The sequence below is a fragment of the Mustela putorius genome, unplaced genomic scaffold, assembly GCF_011764305.1.
Source record: "Mustela putorius furo isolate JIRA1106 unplaced genomic scaffold, ASM1176430v1.1 tig00000831_pilon_pilon_pilon, whole genome shotgun sequence".
NCBI classification, from domain to species: Eukaryota; Metazoa; Chordata; class Mammalia; order Carnivora; family Mustelidae; genus Mustela; species Mustela putorius.
This window is the reverse complement of record NW_025421490.1, coordinates 2,614,668-2,636,354: the sequence shown is the minus strand read 5'-3', so window position 1 is coordinate 2,636,354 and position 21,687 is coordinate 2,614,668. Positions and strand designations below refer to the sequence as shown.

The window sequence follows — 21,687 nt, the reverse complement described above, 5'->3', positions numbered from 1 at the left end:
CAGGGAGCCTGCTTCCCTCTCTCTCTCTCTCTCTGCCTGCCTCTCCATCTACTTGTGATTTCTCTCTGTCAAATAAATAAATAAAATCTTTAAAAAAAAAAAAAAAACCTGAATTTTTTTTTTGCTTGCTCCGTTCATTAATACTTCAATTAAAAATTTCTAATTGATCTCAAACAAAATACAAATTTAGAGGGCTCTTTTGCAAAAGAAAAAAAAATCCATATTATCGATCAGCACTGATTTACAAAGCAGTTCTTCAAAGACTCAAAATATTTGTAAAATCTGATTGAGGATAACCAGCAAGGACAGAAAACACGTGCTGGATGCCAAAAATACTTTTCATACTCCACATCAGCTGCAACACAAAAATGTTGTAGTTCACCAACTCAGTGTATGTAGAAGAGTATTTGTGAAATTTGGCTGTTAATTCTACTTTCATTGTAGTTTGTTTGAAAGAAATAATGACTTCTCTATGCTGTTATATATGCACATTTCTGTTCCATGGATTTTTTTTTTAAAGACTTTATTTATTTTGAGAGAAAGGGGGAGAAAACACGAGCATGGAGGAGGGGCAAAGGGAAAAGTACTGCCTTCTGAGTGGGGAGCCCCATATGGGGCTCAATCCCAGGACCCAGAGATCATGACCTGAGCTGAAGGCAGACACTTAACCGACTGAGCCACCCAGGTGCCCCAGTAAGATCAGTCCTTTTTTTTTAAAAAAAAAAATATATTTTATTTATTTATTTGACAGAGAGACAGAGCAAGAGCGGGAACACAAGTAGGGGGAGTGGGAGAGGGAGCAGCAGGCTTCCCACTGAGCAGGGAGCCCAATGCAGGGCTCGATCCCAGGACCCTGGGATCATGACCTGAGCCGAAGGCAGACGCTTAACCGACTGAGCCACCCAGGCACCCCCAGTCCTTTTTTTTTTTTTTTTAAGATTTTGTTTCATGGATTTCTTATCCTAGTAATTCCATTGTGTATACTTGGACATTGTGCCCCACCAAAGTCCTTATTTGTGTTCTCACTGAAAAAGAAATCATTTTCAGCACCTGCCATGGGCTGGATCTGAATGTGGGGGTTGAATCCAGAGAGTGCCAGGCAGCTTCCCCGACGGGGACGAGACGTGTTCTAAAACTGAACGGCATGATGTTTGTACAATTGCACAAGTTTTCTGAAAGTCTTCCAACAGTGCACTTAAAATGGGTAAAACTTCTGGTACATAAATTTTACCTCAGTACAGCTGTTAAAAATATAAACTTCAGGGACACCTGGATAGCTCAGTCGGCTAAGAAACTCTTTATTTCAGCTCAGGTCATGATCTCGGGGTCATGGGATTGAGCCTCACGACGGGCTCCATGCTAGGCATGGAGTCTGCTTAAGATTCACCCTCTCTCTCTGCCCCTCCACCCCTTTCTTAAAAATATATATATTTTTTTTATGGTAAACTTTTAAAAAAAATTTATAATGGAATTCACAGTAATATTAAATATTTAAACTTCTGCAGAATGGTTTTTCTAAAAGTTTTTCTGAATTTTATGAAAATAATTACACCATTCAAGTAAAAAATGTAATTGATTTTCTTTTCGAAGCATCTGGTAACATTTATATGAAACTAGTATAATCTGTGTGTTAACTCATCTTCCGCTAATGGAGCCAACAGATCAATAGCGATGACTTCACTTTTTTTTTTTTAAGAGATTTTATGTATTTATTTGACACAGAGAGAGAGATCACAAGTAGGCATAGAGGCAGGCAGAGAGAGAAAGGGAAGCAGGCTCCCCACCAAGCAGAGAGCCTGATGTGGGGCTCGATCCCAGAACCCTGAGATCATGACCTGAGCTGAAGGCAGACCCTTAACTGCCTGAGCCACCTGGGTGCCCCTCATTATCATCTTTCTTAAGAGACAGAAATTCAGAAATTCAGAATTCAGAAATTCAATTTTTCATGAAACTTTTCAACTCTTTAGCTCATTTTCTGCAAAAGGGAACTATTTCAAAGTCAATTTCATTTTTTTTTTTAAAGATTTTACCTATTGAACAGAGAAAGAGAAATCACAAGTAGGCAGAGAGGCAGGCAGAGGGAGAGGGGGAAGCAGACTTCCCGCTGAGCAGAAAGCCTGATGCGGGGCTCGATCCCAGGACCCTGAGATCATGATCTGAGCCGAAGGCAGAGGCTTAACCCACTGAACCATCCAGTTATCCCTCAAAGTAAATTTTACAGTTATTTGGTTATCAATTTACACCACACAAAAATGACAAAACCACTGCACCTAGAACACTCAGATTCCCACACTTTGCACTGAAGTTAGCCTGGCAGTTTCATGCTTTCTGTAGGCCACAGAGGCGGGTGAAGAGGGGATGGTACAACCATCTGGTATACCTTCAGGCAGGCCTAGGAGCACTGAGTACTTCTCCCACCAGCAGTCCTGGGACAGATTAGTGATCCTCAGCCACCAATGTAGGAACAAGTTTCATTTTATGAGCCAGCGAATTACATGCTGTCCTTTAAAAGAGGATGTAAACTAACTTGCACTTGAAGAGAACTTGGGGGTTGGGGGGATACAGGGTTATGTCTAAGCATGTGTTAAAAGTAAAAACATTCTTCACAACACAAACATCACACACACCATTAGAGACCACCGCACAACCTGGTATAATAAGGTAGAGGATTACTATCCCATCTTATTTCAGTGCCTGCCAAAATGATGAGTCCAGGGGCACCTGAGTGGCTCAGTAGGTTAAAGCCTCTGACTTCGGCTCAGGTCATGGTCCCAGGCTCCTGGGATCGAGCCCCACATCGGGCTCTCTGCTCAGCAGGGAGCCTGCTTCCTCCTCTCTCTCTGCCTGCCTCTCTGCCTACTTGTGATTTCTGTCTGTCAAATATATAAATAAAATAGTTTTTAAAAAAATCGTGAGTCCAGAACCAATGCCACAACAGGCAAAAACAGAGACTTCTGCTGATCTTTTTGAATCTTCTGGATGAGTCGATACTGGTCATTTATGTTTTTTCTTTCTTCCATATTTTCAAATGTGTTTCTATAGACTTCTGCACAGTTTTCATGTATATTTCTTTTTTTTAATTTTTTTAAGATTTTATTTATTTATCAGAGAGAGAGAGAGAGAGAGAGCATAGGCAGACAGAATGACAGGCAGAGGCAGAGGGAGAAGCAGGCTCCCTGCTGAGCAGGGAGCCCGATACGGAACTCGATCCCAGGACACTGGGATCATGACCTGAGCCAAAGGCAGCTGCTTAACCAACTGAGCCACCCAGGCGTCCCTCATGTATATTTCTTATCATTCTTTTGGACTCCCTTGCTTTTATGGTTGTGTCTGTTTCCTCAATCCTAACTTAAAATTTTTTACTGTTCCCACTTTTTTGTCTTATTTAGTCTTTCTGCTTTTTTCTTCCTATTTCATTAATTCTAACTTTCAACCTTATCAGAACCTTTTTTTTTCTTTTCTGAGGGAAGTAGATATTCTGCTAATCTTTTCTTCATGAATAAAAGATATATATTATATATGTAATATGTGTATATATATATTTACTGTTTTAAGTTTTTCTTGGCATAAAGTTTTGGATATATACTATGCCCTAAAAATAGGAGTACAAAGTATAATTTTTACTGCTTTCCAAAGAATGTACCATTTTGGGAGTACGTGGGTGGCTCAGTTAAGCGGCTGCCTTCGGCTCAGGTCCTGGTCCTAGGGTCCTGGGATCGAGTCCCGCATCGGGCTCCCGGCTCAGCAGGGAGCCTGCTTCTCCCTCCTACTCTGCCTGCTGCTCTCCCTGCTTGTGCTCTCCCTCTCTGTTAAATGAATAAATACAACCTTAAAAACTTTTAAATAATAATAATAAAGAAGGTACCATCTTTTCAATTTACTCTTTGATCAAAAGTTTATCTGGGAGAGTACTTTTTAGTTTCAAATGGTATTTTGGGAGGTCAAATTTTTATTATTGATTTCCAATTGAATTGAAACATGTAATTAGGAAGTGTGATCTTCAAAATCTCAACTTTTTATATTTGGGATGGTTTTGCTTTGTTTTGTCCAAGTGGCTTAATCATTCTATTACTTCTAGTAATTGTGGTTTGGAAAAATCTCACATCTCCAGACAAATAAATGGTCCCTGAAAGGTGTCTTGGCGATGTGACCTGGTGATCTGCCATGCTCACCTAAAGGCTCAGTCCCAGTAACAACAGTTATGTTCCAGTGTCCCACTGCAAAAGCATTTGGACTTGCAAATCCATAATCATTACACTTCTGAGTAGGAACAAGACAATTAATTATTTTTAACAGCCGGATGATTGTATCACCTTGGAATTTAATCAAAACAAACCAAAGAGCGTGCAATACTTCTGGATGGTACCCAGCAAACACGTAGTGCAAGTTTTCATTTTCCAACCTGGCATCTGAATTCCTCCTCGGCATTCACAGGTACCAGTAGATATCAGTTAACCTGCTGCCCACCTACAAATCCAGGAGAAAAACATATTCTTGCCTGTCAAGAATCAGTGTCTCAGCATGATTCACTGAACCCTGAGGTGCCAGGGGCTAGAAATATTTTTTAAATGTAAGCAACTATTAAACAGGTAGTCCCACCAAGGCTTTGAAGACTCTGTGTTCACATCAGATCAGCCCTGGTGATCTCAGACTTACACAATGAGCACATTTAATAGAGGAAGTCTTGTTTAAAATCACCAAGGAAATTCCAAACTCCTACCAAAGAATTAGCGGATATTTCAACAAATATACACTTGGAGACAGGGTGTCGTGGGTTTTGGTGTTTTTGTTTTTGTGATTTTTTTTTTTTAACAATTTCTCCGAAACGTTCATAAAGTGGAAGCTTCCTCAGGTCTGGCCAGTTGCAGGAAGAAACAGATTATACTGTTGAGCACCCATTGTGTGTCAGGCAGAGTACTTGGTACTGAGTCTTTTGTATATGTTACTTCATCTCTTTATAGAAGCAGTCATTATAGGAAAATATCTAAGTTCAATAACATTTATAAATGTTTAGTAGCTGATACATTAGAAAAGGCTCATTTAAATACAGATTGCGCTAGAGAGCTGTCTCATGATATAGGCCATTTGGGGTTACATTATGACTCCTATGTTTTCACCTCTAAGTCATGTAGAATCCCCTAAAACTTCCAAGATCTTAGATTGTGAGCCCAGCAAATCTTTGTTTCGAACATGGACCGATAGACCCACCTATTTATTGTGAAACAATTGCTATAAAAAATTAGTTAAATAATGACTCATCAAATCAAATGACCTATGAGATACAATGCCACCTAAACTATTTTTTTTTAAGATTTTATTTATTTATTTGACAGACGGAGATCACAAGTAGGCAAAGAGACAGGCTGAGCAGAGAGCCCAATGCAGGGCTCGATCCCAGGACCCTGAGATCACGACCTGAGCCGAAGGCAGAGGCTTTAACACACTGAGCCACCCAGGCGCCCCCTAAATGATTTTTTTATGCGGCACAGAATTCAAAGTACCATATAACCTGCCTACCTTTCCAGATCCATCTTCTGCCCCCTTCTCCCTTTGCATGTACGTGACAACCATACAAAACGATTTCCCCTTCACAAATTCCCCTGGTTCTCCACCTGCCCATGCCATTCTGACCCTCCTTCTTCCCCTGATGAGCCACTCCTCCTGCCCCAAAACGACACTTACGGTGACACACCCTCTCCACTTGCCCTTCCCTCCTCCCCCATCAGGCTGGACGGATGGCCTCCTCCAGTTTTCCATCTTTAGTAGAATGCTCTTACCCAGAATGAAGGCACTCCTTCAGCAAACATGTATTAAGCTAAGACCAGGTTCATCAGGAGGTGCTGGCAGTGCAACAATGTATAGAACAGAACGCTTTGCATGGCGTGGGAAAAGTCAGCCATGTCTACCAGGCAGTGCGGTGCCCCGTGGTCCCAGGGAGCAGCTTTGCCAGCCTCGCCCTACAGAACAGGGAAGAGTCTGGGCCACAAAGTGTGGGACGCTGGGGAAAAGGAAGGGTGAGAGCAGAGAGAGATGCGTAGCAGATAAGCTTTGCTGATGGCAGAAAAAAATTTCACCAGCCCAGGCATGCCATTAAAAAAAAAAAAAACCCAAAAAACTTTCAAACTACTCATTTATAAACTTTTTCAGGCTGTACTAAAAGCAGACAACCCTCATAGAAAGTCACCTCTAACTTTATCCCTCATTATTATTCATATCCAGTGCTTTCTTAATTCCAATGAGGCTCATTAGTAATATGTGAAAACTTCCACATTTTATCTGAAGACCAAAAGGAGCTTTTATGACTGCCCTGATAAGTGTTGGTTCCTGAAGATAAACAGTGCAGCTGCGGGAGACATTAACACAGCAAACCGAGGACAGAGCGGGGAAGGAAGGCTCCTTCCGCTCCCTGTGTAAAGGGGGAGAGAACCAATCAAGACAAATGACAGAAATTTTGAGGTAAGTCTCCTTGACCATCCTACTGGTCCAGTATGGGGTTCTTGTCAAGCACTTGTTTTCCTTTCTTTCTTTCTTTTTTTTTTTTTTTTAAATATTATGTTGCTTCGGATTTTATTATTTTCTTTATTTTATTTTTTGAAGACTTTATTTACTTAGAGAGCATCAATGGGGTGAGAAGCAGAGGGAGAAGCAGACACCCCACAGAGCAGAGAGCCCAATGCAGGACTTTGTTGCAGGACTCTGGGATTATGACCTGAGCCAAAGGCAGACGTTTAACTGACTGAGCCACACAAGAGTCCCCCTGTCTTCCATTCTTATGACCAAATGGGCCCGTCTAGGCTGAAGCACTCCTCCTCACGGATCCAAAATCGTATCCTCTTTGACCAACAGAGACAGAACTTTCCAGAGTCCCCCAGAGTCTGATGCTGTTACTTAAATTCTGAGAAGCAAAACAAGCAAACACAAAATTTCCCATCTTTGCAACCTTTCCTTGTTACACAGACTCCTGCAGGGGGGGCCTGGGACAACACGGAGGTGGTGGGCCCTACCTTTGGCTGCCCAAGCTGGACATGGGGAGGCAGGAATCAGAGCTCCAAAGAACAGGGTCAATTTGAGTGGCTGCCTGCCCAGTTCAGGCTAATTGTTTCCGTTCAACAGTTCAGCCAGCTCAAGATGTTCCTTTGATAATCATATCAACTTCTGCCTCTCATCCGAAAACATAACAATAAATGTTCCAAACAAGCAGGAGGCAGGCGCTGAGGTCTGTACCGTGCCGTGCCCTGAATAACATGGGGCTTTATTTTATGCCGCATTCAAAAATTCAAATGAGGCTCTAATGACCAAGGAGTGAAAACTATTACCCCTTTCCTGCAAGCACCAAGTAAAAGGGCTTGAGTACGGGACTCTTGGCTTGGAACCAACAAATCTCTAAGTGAATGAGACCATGCTCATTATAAACTAGTTTGTTACAGAGGAAGGATCTTTCCAACCTCTGAAAACAAATAGGAACCTGTTATTCTAGCAGTGTTACTACATCTGACACTCTCACATGCACGATCTCGTTGACGGCTCGCCACACGCTTTCGGCTGGTTTTGTCATTCCCTCTTGCAGATGAGGAACCTGGGCACTGAAGAATGAACAGACTTTCTCTCGCTTAAACAGCCGGTGACTGGCACAACAGGAACTAGAGCCCAAGACCCAGGCCGAGCGACAGTCTGCTAGGGCACGCCTACCTCCCGGAGTAAACTTACAGGTGAAATTAATCTCCCCTTGTTCGCACATCAGGAACGTTTTTGGAAGGAGGCCAAAAATAGAAGGTTGATGTAAAACATTTTAATTCTATTTTTAAACATCTCCTTAGGGCAAAAGGCCAGGTGTTTTGCCAAAACAAATTAGACAATTTTCCTTATCTCAGCAGAAGCCCAACCCTAACCAAGAAGAATAGAAAACATACATTGGGGGCACCTGGGTGGCTCAGTGGGTTAAGCCTCTGCCTTCGGCTCAGGTCATGATCTCAGGGTCCTGGGATCGAGCCCCACATGGGACTCTCTGCTCAGTGGGGAGCCTGCTTCCCCCTCTCTCTCTGCCTGCCTCTCTGCCTACTTGTGATCTCTGTCTGTCAAATAAATAAATAAAATCTTTAAAAAAAAAAAAAAAAGAAAACATACATTGGGAAGAGAGTCCAACATGAATTCTCAGCACTGGCCTCCTGCAAGAAGAGGCAAGTTTCCTGGAAGAGGGAACAGTCCAAGTGGATGACTCAAGGACTATTTCGGTACGAGATCCTGTTTCAACCTTGCTGTCCATCTGTTTGCTGAGAATGTAAAGTCATTCTGAATCCTCAAGTCAGAAAAGGGGATGAAATCATGTACTAAAAACATGTCTGCAGGATCTCCACGAAGGCACGTTGTGACTACACAACACAGCCATGCAGTTAGAGGCCAGAGCCCACCTTCCCGTTAACTGTCGGGCCTCCTGTGCCGCCACAATGCCTCAGCCCAGGGAGGTAAGTTCAGGGATTCAGCTGAACAAATGGGGAATGCTGTGAAATTCATTATTAATCTAGTGCAGGCGAATTGAGGGGAACAAAGCAACTCAACTCTTGCAGGCAAGAAAAAATAGTTAATAAATATTTTATACACAGGCATCAAATAGCCAATAATAATACCTATTATCAAACATTGAAGCCACGCATTTTTTTCCTTCCCTAGCCGTCCTCCCCAGATGCTCTCCTTTCCCAGGGGAGTTACTAAGTACAGCGAACTCACTACTCTCCAATCTATCTTACCACCCTTCCTTTGGTGGCATCTAGTACACCTGCACCTTTCCACACCTGGAGCCCACACCTGTCGTTCACCTGCGGGACTCCATGGTTTCTCTCTCCCTCCTGCAGAATGAGAGAAATTGAAGGTTCCAGAAAATATCGATCTTTAGAGAAGTTCAGGGGAGTTAGCATTCAGAAAGGAAATGAATTCAGAGCTTTCACTTTTTTTAACATTTTTTAAAATTTTTATTTTTTTTTTAAAGATTCTATTTATTTACTTGAGAGAGAGAGCATGAGAGGGGAGAGGGTCAGAGGGAGAAGCAGACTCCCCGCTGAGCAAGGAGCCCAATGTGAGACTCGATCTGAGGACCCCAGGAACATGACCCGAGCCGAAGGCAGTCGCCTAACCAACTGAGCCACCCAGGGGCCCAGGGCTTTAATTTTTTTCTTACTTTTTAAAAAAATTTATTTATTTGACAGAGAGAGAAATCACAAGTAGGCAGAAGTAGGCAGAAAGGCAGGCACAGAGAGAGGGGAAGCAGGTTTCCTGCTGAGCAGAGAGCCCAATGTGGGGCTCGATCCCAGGACCCTGGGATCATGACCTGAGCCAAAGACAGAGGCTTAACCCACTGAGCCACCCAGGTGCCCCAAGGGCTTTAATTTTTTTAAGATTTTATTTATTTATTTGAGAGAGATTGAAAGAAAGAGTAGAGGCAGGGGCAGAGGCAGAATTAGACTCCGCACTGAGCAGGGAGCCCGATGCAGGACTTGATCCCAGGACCCTGGGACCAGGAGCCGAGCTGAAGGCAGGTGCTTAACCCACTGAGCCACCCAGGCATCCAAATGCCGGGCTTTAGACACTAAAGAATCAAGAATCCAATTTTAAGAGCAAGTAAAGTACAAGGTAATAATTAGCATTTCAGCTATATCATTTTCGGTTTACCTAAATTACCTAAACTTAGCCAAGTCTAATATTATTTCCATAGTCAATAATGAGTTCTGAGTTCTAAACAACAGACCTGCACACAAATTTCTGGAACACCTAATATTCATAAGTTTGGGCCATGCACCAAAAAATGTAACAATACATTTTTCTCCTTGAGTTTCTTTCTCTTTGCCACTGCAGGAGAATATAGAAAGTATACATGTCTATGACTGGGCGATGATCCTTGACCTCTTTCCTTAGGTGCTCCTTCAGTTGAGAAAGGATCGGTGACCCTTTGTTCCAAAGCCCCCTAAGTGAATGTGTCCTTCCCACTGTGCCTGATGAAAGTAAGCAGCTCCACTTCTGGTTACGTAGTGACTGTAAGGGAAAGGGCTCTCCACGTTATCATAAAGAATAGTAAGGACGTCGGGGCAGCTGGGTGGCTCAGTGAGTTAAGCCTCTGCCTTCGACTCAGGTCATGATCCTAGAGTCCTGGGATCAAGCCCCACATGGGGCTCTCTGCTCAGTGGGGAGCCTGCTTCCTCCTTTCCCTCTTTCTGCCTGCCTCTCCACCTCCTTGTGATCTGTCAAATAAAAAATTAAATCTTTAAAAAAAAATTTTTTTTTAAATAGTAAGAACAACAGGTTGGGAGAGGGTTTTATTTGCTTTATATTGGCAAAGAGAGTCTGTGGGTTTCTGCTACTGTAGCCTAGGACAGAAGTAGAGCTGCAAGAAGACAGGTCGTTTCTTCCGAGTAGATACTATAAGTGTACTTGTGTGTGTGTGTGTGTGTGTGTGTGTGTGTGTGTAAAGGCAAATAAGCTATAAGGAATAAGATCGGACGGACAGTGATGATATGATGTTCTTCCAAAGGGGGAAATCATTGGCATAAGAACATATTGGCCAAGTCTGTCATAGAGTTGTTTTCTCTTCAAAGAACTATAGTCATGGGTCAAACCTGGGGTCAGGGGTAGAGGGACTCTTAGACTTCTCCGTGTAATAATTAGAGCACCCAGAATGGGCTGTAGTCAAACCAGATGAGTGAGAAAAGACAAGAGTCAGACATTCCTACCGGTAAAGTACGTTGCTCTCAAATTCCATTGTAGCCATGTTTGGACCATGTAATTCTGCCTCCTTGGCTAAAGCTGATTGGACCCAGAACATGTATCTGTCTGCAGCAGAGCTAATCAGACGTTCTCTACCAGGAGTTTGTAATTTGGATTTAGGGACAGCTAGTCTCTGTGCTTGGTTGAAGCCATGCAGCAGTCATAATATTCTACATCTACACGAGCTACAGAAAAACCTAGAGAAAGAATAATAAAGCAGATGTGTGAGCAGAGGTAAGACAAGAATCAGAGGAAGAGAATAGTGGGTTTCCAGTTCTCAGTTCCAGTGCCCTCCAGAAGCCACCTGCATTCCTGTCTTCGAGTTCCTCAAGACACTCTTTGCCCTCCTATCAAATTCTCCTTGTTTGATGCTAGTTCAGATTTATTTCAGTTATTTAAAATCAGAAAGACCTTGATTAAATCACATTACCCTAGGGAAGTCAGCATCATATTATGAAAAGAATATAGCCTTTTGAATATGTCAATGCTGGGTTCAAATTGGCTCTATTGAATTCAAGCTGTCTCATCTAGAGTACGTTCCCCAACCTCTTGGGGCCTGGATCTCTTCGCCTATAAAATGCAAATAATGACTGCCATGTGTAGTTGTGAAAACCAGAAAAACATATAGAGCCCCTGGCACATAGTAAATACAAATCAAATGGTAACTGTTGGTGAAAACTCATGGTGGTAGGGATGGCATCATTTCAGGTACCTCAGTAGGAAGATTATGTATAAAACTTGTGAATACAGGTTTTCTCTTGTGTATCCCACCTTGAATTCAATGTGCTTAAATACGAACTTGGGTTTATCTTCCCAGTTGCTCTTATCAGAAACACGGAAGTCAGCATAGAGTTCTTGAACTCCCAGATCTCAGCATCCTACCTATCCCAGAGTCCTGTCAATTCTACTGCCTTCTTTCTTTAAAAAAAAAAAAAAAAAAATATATATATATATATATATATATATATATATAGGATAGAAGTAGAGCTGTATATATATATATATATATATATATATATATATATATATATATATGTATTTATTTATTTGAGAGAGAGAGAGAGAGAGAACAAGTGAAAGGGCAGGGCGGGGGGAGAGAATCCCAAGGCACCAGATCTTTATTTTTAAATATCACCTTGACTACAGTCTACGTTGAACAGTAGAAAATTTAATACAGGTGCCTCTAGGTAAGAATCCACTTCAGTAATCCAGGTGAGAAATGACACCAACGGTTCCAATGCAGCTGGAGAAAAGTAAAAAGCTTCATCATTATTAAGAAAGAGAAGGCAGGGGCGCCTGGGTGGCTCAGTGGGTTAAACCTCTGCCTTCAGACCAGGTTGTGATCTCAGGGTCCTGGGATCAAGGCCCGCATCGGGCTCTCTGCTCAGCAGGGAGCCGGCTTCCCCCTCTCTCTCTCTCTGCCTGCCACTCTGCCTACTTGTGATCTCTCGCTCTGTGTCAAACAAATAAATTTTTAAAAAATTAAAAAATTTTAAAAAAAGAAAAGAAAAGAAATAGAAGGTTAAAAAAGAGAGAGAGAGAACATTTGTTCAAAAAAGAGAGCATACTGAGGAGTGGTAGAATAAGGAGTGTAGGAGAGACTCCAGTACAGTCCACTAAGAAGATGGGAAGGGTCTGGGCTTGTGCCCAAGGGTAGAATTTGCCCAAAGTAAGAAGGGACACCTCTTCCTTAAACACTCATTGCTGAGTGAGACTTCACAGTGGGGCATACACATCTGTATTCCCTTGGTTCCATGTTGTCCTTAGGAGAGGGATTACAAACCTTGGAATATTGGCAAATACTACTGTTCCCATGAAGACAGGACCTACTGAGAACGAATCTTATTTGGAGCTCTCAGTGCATCTGTGGGCTTCAGTATACATTCTCAGACAAGCCCCTGAAAACCTACCCCAGTCAGACCAAAGAGAGAGTGATCAGCTTGTCCCAAGTGTGCATAGGACTTTCCCTGTTTCAGCCCCCAAATCCCTGTGTCCTAGGAAACCACACAATCCCAGCAAACTGGAACAAGTGATCAGACTAGATCGGGCTCCAATACAGCCCCCATGCATGTTAGTGGTATGTTCCTTCTCCGTAGTAAGTCAATTACCCTCTCCAATAACAAATTATCAAACTTACCTATTCATATTTTTAATCCAAACTAAATCTTAAGAGTTTTCTGCTTGTAGGGTAAAGTAAAACTCCGTTTTATTCCCTTCATAGACCCTGTAAGAGGTAAGGCTAATGACATAATTCATTTGCTCTATTTCCAAGCTCAGTCCCTAAGAACCTACAATGTCCTGGAATACAGATCCAGCGATGGATCTGCTGAAATTTTTTGCCCTTTTAAGAAAACTAAATGATAATTCAACGCAAAGTTTAAAAAAAAAAAAAGATGCACCACAGAAAGAAAATATTTTATTCAGTCCTTAATAATTCAAGATTTTGCTTGTTTTGTTAACTGGACAAGGCTCTGATGGCATAAATTACATTAGATACTTAAATACTCAAATATAGAATGATTCAGCATTTTCATTATAGTAGACAATATAATCTAGAAGGAACCACAAATTAGGCTACCAATATATCTAATGATGGCTGGGGGACAGAGAGGAGCCAGAGCATTTTAAATAAAAGAATTAATTAGTGCAATTCAACTTAAAAATAATTAGCTAAAGTAAGATGCTTTATAAATATAAACTGCTAAATTCATACATTTAAAACAAATTGCTAAGTGACAATTTCACCGCAAAATAACAGTCTCCATAAGAGAGATTATATACAAAGCTTAGCGCTTTTCAGAACTGATGTACTGATATTTCGAAGTAATATATTTGTTTCTCTAGCAACAAATATAGTGACATAACATTGTAAGTTTAAGGGGCATCATGGTTGATTTGATACACTTATATATTGCTAAGTGATTACTATGTAGCTTTAACTAACAGCCCCACCACCTTCTATAAGTTTTTCTGTGTGTGTGGTGAGAATTGTACATTAGCTCTTCCATACTTATGGATAATACGCACATGCACACATGCACACGTGCACACATGCACACACACACACACACACCCATCTCTATTCATTTATCCATCCATGGGCACTGACACTGTTTCCCCATCGTGGCTATCGTCAATGGTGCTGCCGTGAACATGGCAGTGCCAAGATCTCTCTGATACATGGTTTTCATTCCTTTCAATATGTACCAGAAGTGTGATTGCTGAGTCATAGGGTAGTTCTGTTTTTAATTTTTTGAGGAACCTCTATAGTGTTTTCCACAGGGGCTGCACGAAATTACATTCCTACCCTTTTCTCCACATCCTCAGCAACTCTTGCTATTTCTTGTCTTTTCAATGATAAGAGCCTTCCTAACAGGTGTGAAGTGAGCTCTCATTGTGGTTCTGCTTTGCATGTCCCTGATGATGAGTGATGTTGAGCCTCCTTCCATGCACCTGTTGGCCATCTGTAGGTCTTCTTTAGAGAAATGTCTGTTCAGTTCTTCTGCCCATTTCTTCATCAGATTGTTTTTAGGTTTTTGTTCTGGTTTTTGGTTTTTGCTCAGTTGTATGAGCTCTTATCCCTAGACACAAAGTTTGCAAATATTTTGTCCCATCAGTTGTCTTTTCATCTTGTTGGGGTTTTTTTTGGCCATGCAGAAGCTTTCCAGTTGGACGTAGTTCCACTTACTAATTTTTGTTTTTATTGCTCATGTTTTTGGTGTCCTATCCAAAAAATCATTGCCATGACCAACAATGAGTTTTTCCCCCTATGTTTTCTTCTAGGAGTTTAATGGTTTTAGGCCATATGTTTAAATCCTTAATCCATTTCAAGTGTGTAAGACAGGGGTCCAAGTGCATTCCTTCGCATGTGAATATCCAGTTTTCCCAATTTCATTTATTGAAAAGCTGATTATTTTCCAATTGAATATTATTGACTCCCTTGTCAAATATTAGTTGACTGTACATGTGAGGATTTATTTCTGGACTCTCTATTCTGTTCCGTTGGTCTGTGTGTCTGGTTTTATGCCCGAACCATACTTTTTCAATTACTACAGTTTAGTATAGTTGTAAATCAGGAAGCATAATGCCATCACCTTTGTTACACTTTCTGGGGATTGCTTTGGCTATTTGGGTCTTTTGTGATTTCATACAAGTTTTAGGCTTTTTTTTTTTTTTTTTTTTTATGTTTCCACTAGAATTTTGATAGGGATTTGAACTCAATCTATAGATGGCTTTGAAGGGTATGGACATTTTAACATTGTTAATTCTTCAGGTCCCTGAACACAGGATATCTTTCCATTCAGTTGTGTCTTCTTTAATTTCTTCCACAAAGTTTTACAGTTTTCAGTGTAAAGATCTTTCACCTCTTGGTTAAATTTATTCCTGGGGCACCTGGGTGGCTCAGTGGGTTAAGCACCTGCCTTTGGCTCAAGTCGTATCCCAGGGTCCTGGGATCAAGGTGATAATTTTATTTCTTCCTATTCAAGAATGCCCCCCCCCCGCCCCGATTGGTCTGGCTAAGACTTCCAGGGCTATGCCGAATAGTAATGGTGAGAACAAATGTCCTGTTTTGTCCCTGAGCTTAGAGGAAAAGCTCTCAGCTTTTCACTGTTGAGTATGATGTTAGCTGTAGAACATTTATATATGCCCTTTATTATGTTGTAGTACATTCCCTCTTAACCTATTTGTTGGGAGTTTTTATCATAAAAGGATTTTGCGGGACACCTGGGTGGCTCAGTGGGTTAAGCCTCTGCCTTCGGCTCAGGTCATGATCCCAGGGTCCTGGGATCGAGCCCCACATCGGGCTTTCTGCTCTGCAGGGAGCCTGCTTCCTCCTCTCTCTCTGCCTGCCTCTCTGCCTACTTGTGATCTCTGTCAGATAAATAAAGAAAAAATCTTTTAAAAAAAATAAAAAAATAAAAGGATTTTGCATTTTATCAGTTTCTGTGTATACTGGGATTACAATATGATTTTTTTTTCTTTCATCCTATTACTGTGATATATCACATTGATTTGTGTATATTGAACCATCTATGCATCACAGGGATAAATCCTGCTTGATCATGTGCTTGTAATGTGCTGCTGAATTCAGTTTGCTAACACTTTGTTGAGAATTTTCCCATCTATATTCATCAGGGATCCTGGCTTATAGCTGTGTGGAGTTTTTGTTTTTGTTTTTTGCTTTTTCTTGTAATGTCCTTACCTGGTTTTGGTATCAGGGTAAGGCTGGCCTCCTAAAATGAGTTTGGGGGTAGGAGTTGCCTGGCTGGCTCAGTTGGTAGAGCACGTGACTCTTGATCTCAGGGTCATGAGTTCACACCCCATGTTGGGTGTAGAAATTACTTAAAAATAAAATCTTTTTAAAAATAAGTTTAGAGGGGCACCTGGGTGGCTCAGTGGGTTAAGCCTCTGCCTTCGGTCTAGGTCATGATCTCAGGGTCCTGGGATCAAGCCCTATGTCGGGCTCTCTGCTTAGCAGGGAGCCTGCTTCCCTTCCTCTCTCTCTATCTGCCTCTCTGCCTACTTGTGATCTCTGTCTGTCAAATAAATAAATAAAATCTTTAAAAAAAATAAGTTTAGAAATGTTCACTTCTCTTCAGTTTTTAGAAGAGTTTGAAAAGGGTTCGGTGTTAATTCTTCTTTTAATTGGTAGAAGTCCCCAGTGAAGCCATCTCATCTTGGGCTTTTCTTTGTTGGGAGGTTTTTGATTATATATTCAATGCCCTTATTGGTTTGTTCAGATTTTCTATTTCTTCATAATTCGGTTTAGTAAAATGTATGTTTCTAAGAATTTATCCATCTCTCCTAGTTTTTCTAATTTGTTTGCATGTAACTATTCATAATAATCTCTTATAATCCTTTGCATGTCTGTGTTATATTCTATGATGTCTCCTCTTTCATTTCTGAGTTTACTTGAGTCTTCTTTTTTCTCTTAGTATAGTTAAATGTTGCCATTTTTATTTATCCTTTCAAGAAACCAGCTTTCAATTTCATCAATGTTTTTCATTGTTTTCCATTTATTTCTGCTTTGATCTTTGACATTTTCCCCCTTTTGCTCACATTAAGCTTACTCTGTTCCTTTTACTCCCTAGTTCCTTGAGGTATAAAATGGGTTATTTATTTGTGATTTTCCTTTTTTCTCCATGTAGGCACTGTTTGCTATCAACTTCACTCTAGAACTGCTTTTGCTCCCTCCCATAGGTTTTGGTATGTTATGTTTCCATTTACCCTCATTTTACAATTTTTTTAATTTTTCTTTTGATTTTGTCTTACATATTAGTGTTCAGGAATATGTTGTTTAATTGCCACATATTTGTGAATGTTCCAGCTTTCCTTCTGTTACTGATTCCTAGTTTCATACCATTGTGTTTGGAAAAGATACTTGGTATGATTTCAATCTTCTTAAATTTGCTAGAACTTACTCTGTGATCCATCATATGATCAATCCTAGACAATGTTCCGTGTGCACTCGGGAAGAATATGTATTCCATCTGTTGGACCATCTGTTCTATATATGTTTGTTAGGTGCACTTGGTCTAAAGGATGGTTCAGTCCAATGTTCCCTTGTTGATTTTCTGTCTCATGGATCTGTCTATACATTAAGTGGAGTACTGAGTCCTCTACTGCTATTGTATTGTTGTCTGTTTCCTCCTTCAGAACTGTTAGGATTTGCTAAATATACTTAGGTGCTCTGATTGTGGATGCATATATATATTTATAACTGTTACATCTCCCTGATGAATGACCTCTTTATCATTATATAATGTGCCCAAACTTGAATGTTTTTGCCCCAACAATGTGCTGAAACTTCTCTGAACCCTTGGACTTCCACAAAGGCTCTCCCATCTGTGGGTGATCGTCTAAGACAGTACTTCCCAGGAGCTCCCGGATCATGACTGAGAGTCTGGGGCTGGTTCATGGACCAGAGCACCAAGGTCTATCTGCCTATTACGTCATGTACAGGATGTCAAACCTCCTCATATTCCCTGGGCCTTTGCTGGTAAAACCCACAGTTCCCACAAAGTCACTTTCGCCTCTCGGTATATTTCTAACCTACTATTTATTTCTAATGTAATAATACACCCATTGTCATTTAATGCTCATTATTTCCAAAACACTAAGATGCTCAGATGGAAACTGCTATCAAAAGAATAAAACACATTATGTTAACTTTCTTCCATCGTTCACAGTCCTATTGATTACACGCACCACTCGGTTACTTATTTCTTCTCACTCTCAAATTCCTGTTGAAAAGTGATAGTAGGAATGTCCGGGTGGCTCAGTCGGTTAAGCACCTGTCTTCAGCTCAGGTCATGATCCTGGTGTCCTGGGATCGAGCCCCACATCGGGCTCCCTGCTCAGCAGGGAGCCTGCTTCTCTCTCTGCTTTTGCCTGCCTCTCTGCCTACTTCTGCTCTCTCTCTCTCTCTCTGACAAATAAATAAATAAATAAATAAAATCTTAGAAAAAAAGAAAAGAAAACTGGTAGCAAATAACCCCAAAGAAACTGGGAGGAGGGGGAGTTTTGACACCACAGTCACACCTGAAACTTCGCTCACCACAAGACAAAAACTGACCTTGCTGTTGACAAGCACAGCCAGGAATATTAGACATCGGTCCACAAGTCACAATGTTTCTACTATGCCTTCTACAATAAAACGGGGGGTTAGCAGGCTTACAACCTTGAAAAAAGGACCAAAACTAAAATAACACTCTAGGGAAGGGAGACATCATGGTCAAATAGGTAGAGTTGGTATTCGGAGAAATTGCGTTGGGATTTCATCCCCATCAATGCTCCTCAGGGAACTAAGCATCGATAGTATTGATGGAAAATAAAAATCTAAAGCTGTCCTTGTTCTCCCTCAACCCAGCTTTAAAGGAACGAATTTGCCTCCCTGCACTCTGTGGCTAAGCTCTTTGCAGTCCCCAGCGGAAGTATGCTTGAATCTGGTAAAGGGAAAGGAAGTGTGACAAGCTCAAGTTTCGCTCTTTCCTGAGAAATAAAGGCACGTGATGTTTCCGTCTTGGATACTGTCATCGTTATGAGGCTTTCCGGGTTCTCGGAGTATGTTGATATCTACATTCTAGTCCCCCAGATAGTTCACAATAGCTAAAATAGGAACTGTTTCAAATGAGCTCTTTTAGATTACCCTTAGTACTGCTCCTTTCCCTAACAGAGCTACGAAAACAGAACAAGTGCCCCAGTGATACCAGAATCACAATTCTTAAAACACAGTAGTTAGTTAGAGAGACAGAGCATAAGTTGACAGTGGTTCTCTACCCAGGTCACATGTTAGAATCATCTAAGTGTACTTTCTAAGAACAACTCTTGTCTTTTTTTGCTAAAGCAATAAAATCCAGGTCCCCGGGGTCAGGGACTAGTATATTTAAATAGATTCCCTAAACAATTTTAATGGAGGGGCACCTGGGTGGCTCAGTGGGTTAAAGCCTCTGCCTTCGGCTCAGGTCATGATCCCAGGGTCCTGGGATCGAGCCCCAAGTCGGGCCCTCTGTTCGGCAGGGAGCCTGCTTCCCTCTCTCTCTCTCTGCCTGCCTCTCTGCCTATTTGTGATCTCTGTCTGTCAAATAAATAAATAAAATCTTTAAAAAAAAACAATTTTAATGGATACCCAAGTTTCATTAAGAATTAGGTTTGACTGCATATAAAGGAAAAAATAACAATATCTTAAGACAAAAGTGCTTTTTTTCCTCTTTCATATTAAAAATGACTTTTTTTTTAAGTCGTCCCATACTAGTGCACCTATTACAGCTCCTGGAGTCATCGAGGGCCTGAGCGCATTCTCTCTCCCTGCTCTACAATCCTGTGTCAGGGTTCTGCTTTTAAGACCACTTCCTGGGGGTGTCTGGGTGGCTCAGACAATTAAGTGTCTGCCTTCAGCTCAGGTCATGATCTCAGAATCCTGGGATCAAGCCCCTGATTGGGCTCCCTGCTCAGCAACAAGCCCGCTATTCCCAGTCCCTCTGCCCCTCACCCCTGCTCTCTCCCCTCAAGCCCTCTCTCTCTCTCAAATAAATAAATAAAATCTTTTTAAAAAAAGAAAGGGAAGGGGGGGCGCCTGGGTCACTCAGTTATTAAGCATCAGTCATTAAGCCTTCAGCTCTGGTCATGATCCCAGGGTCCTGGGATCAAGCCCCGCATCAGGGTCCCTGCTTGGCAGGAAGTCTGCTTCTCCCTCTCCCACTTCCCCCGCTTGTATTTCTTCCCTCTCTTGCTGTGTCTCTCTGTCAAATAAATAAATAAAATCTTAAAACACACACACACACACTTCCTGGTCCAAGATGCCAGTGGCAACTCCATCATATTCAAGACTAGAAGGAGGAGGGAAAGAGAAAGAACAAAAGAACATTGTGCCCCTCCTTATGGACAGCCCTTCTGGAAGTTTCTAAATGCTGATCTTCTATTGGCTGAAACATGATCACGTGGCCATTGGCTGCAATGGGGGCAGGCAAGTGTAGCTTGTCACAGGGCTAAGGTTCTGTTGCTAAAAAAGTTGAAAATGGAATTTGGGAAGGTACCTTGTCATCTCTGCCCAGATGAATAAATCAGCTGCGTAGGTTGGGCTCCCTCCTTTCCATCTTGCTCTCTTTTGCTTGACTCAACCTCATTGTCCTGTGGTGTCCCAAATCATTATTGGCCTCAGAAAACAAGAGTGAGAGGAAACACAAAGTTCTGAAACTCGACAGCGTCATTGTCTGCCACAGTTAGTTAAATAAACTCTGGCACCCCCCTAGCCAGACGCCCCAGCAGGATCTGTTGTCGGACATGTCACAATGGGCTCCGTTTGCTTCACAGGCTGGGTTTCAGATCAAGGGACATGCATTCAGTGCACAATACCCACACCCTTTCTGGGTAAGGTACGCATCGGGCCGGGTCTTTTTTAACATATCCCTCGGCTAAAAATAGAGACTGAAATTCTTCCACAATCCATTGAATAGCAGGTATACAAAGAGGCAGTCACTCTTGAAATATAAATCACCCAATTTTCTTACATATATTTGATCCCAAGGCCATTCTTAGAGACTTTGTGTGCAGTGGAGCAACTAAAGCAAGAAGCCTTTCGAGAATGGACAGAACCATGTTGCATAGAAAGTAGGTCGCCGTAAATTTCCTATTTCAGTGTCACACTACCTACTGTATACAGCTGGCCCTGCAACTCCTCTCCCTATCCTATACCTGTCCAGGCACCAGTGGTCTCATGCTGCCCATGGTTTTGGGCCCTAACCATAGCATTCTCATTGCAAAGAGACTGATTCCAAATCCCCACCCCCAACTGCCAATGTTTCAAACCATCCTGGAGGACACCCACTGCTGTCTCACAGCGCTGATGGTAGTGTTAGGAAGACATGCTACAGAGCATGACCCGTGCTTGCCTCTTCTAGTCAATGTCTGGGGGAAATGTACATCTATCTGAGACTCCATTAAGAGTGTTATAAGCTGATTCCCCCAAAATTCATATGTTAACATCTTCACCCCCAATACCCAGAATGTGACCCAGATCTTGGAAAAGGTAAATAAGTTGAAATGAAGCCATAAGGAAAGGCCCTAATAGAATACAACTAGTGTCCTTATAAGAAGAGGAGATTAAGGGGCACCTGGGTGGTTCAGTTGGTTACGCATGTGCCTTCGGCTCATGTCATGAACTCAGCGTCCTGAGATCGAGCCCCACATCGGGCCCCATGCTCAGCAGGAGGTCTGCTTGTCCCTCTGCCTCTCCTTCTGCCCCTCTCCCTGCCCATGCTCTCTCTCTCTAACATAAAGAAACAAAATCTTAAAAGGAGAAGGAGGAGGAGAGTAGATTAAGACGCAGGTCTGTACAGAGGGAAGACCATGTGAAGACACGGGGAGAAGACAGCCATCCAAGAACCCAAGAGGGAAACGTCCAAAGGAAATCAACCCTGCTGACATCTTGATTTC

The 21,687-nt window shown here is 41.8% G+C and overlaps 1 protein-coding gene across 2 annotated transcripts in view; it reads right to left on the bottom strand.

Annotated features, from left to right (window-relative positions):
• Window positions 1-21,687, bottom strand: part of RNF144B (ring finger protein 144B) — a 170,656-nt gene that overhangs the window by 90,115 nt on the left and 58,854 nt on the right. Inside the window, exon 1 of one of the 2 annotated variants that reach the window (XM_004761268.3) lies at window positions 5,778-5,801. The exons of the other annotated variant lie outside the window; for it this stretch is intronic. The gene's annotated coding sequence lies outside the window, so the exon portion shown is untranslated. Of the gene's footprint in view, window positions 1-5,777; window positions 5,802-21,687 lie in introns of those variants that run through there. 2 annotated transcript variants of the gene reach the window in all.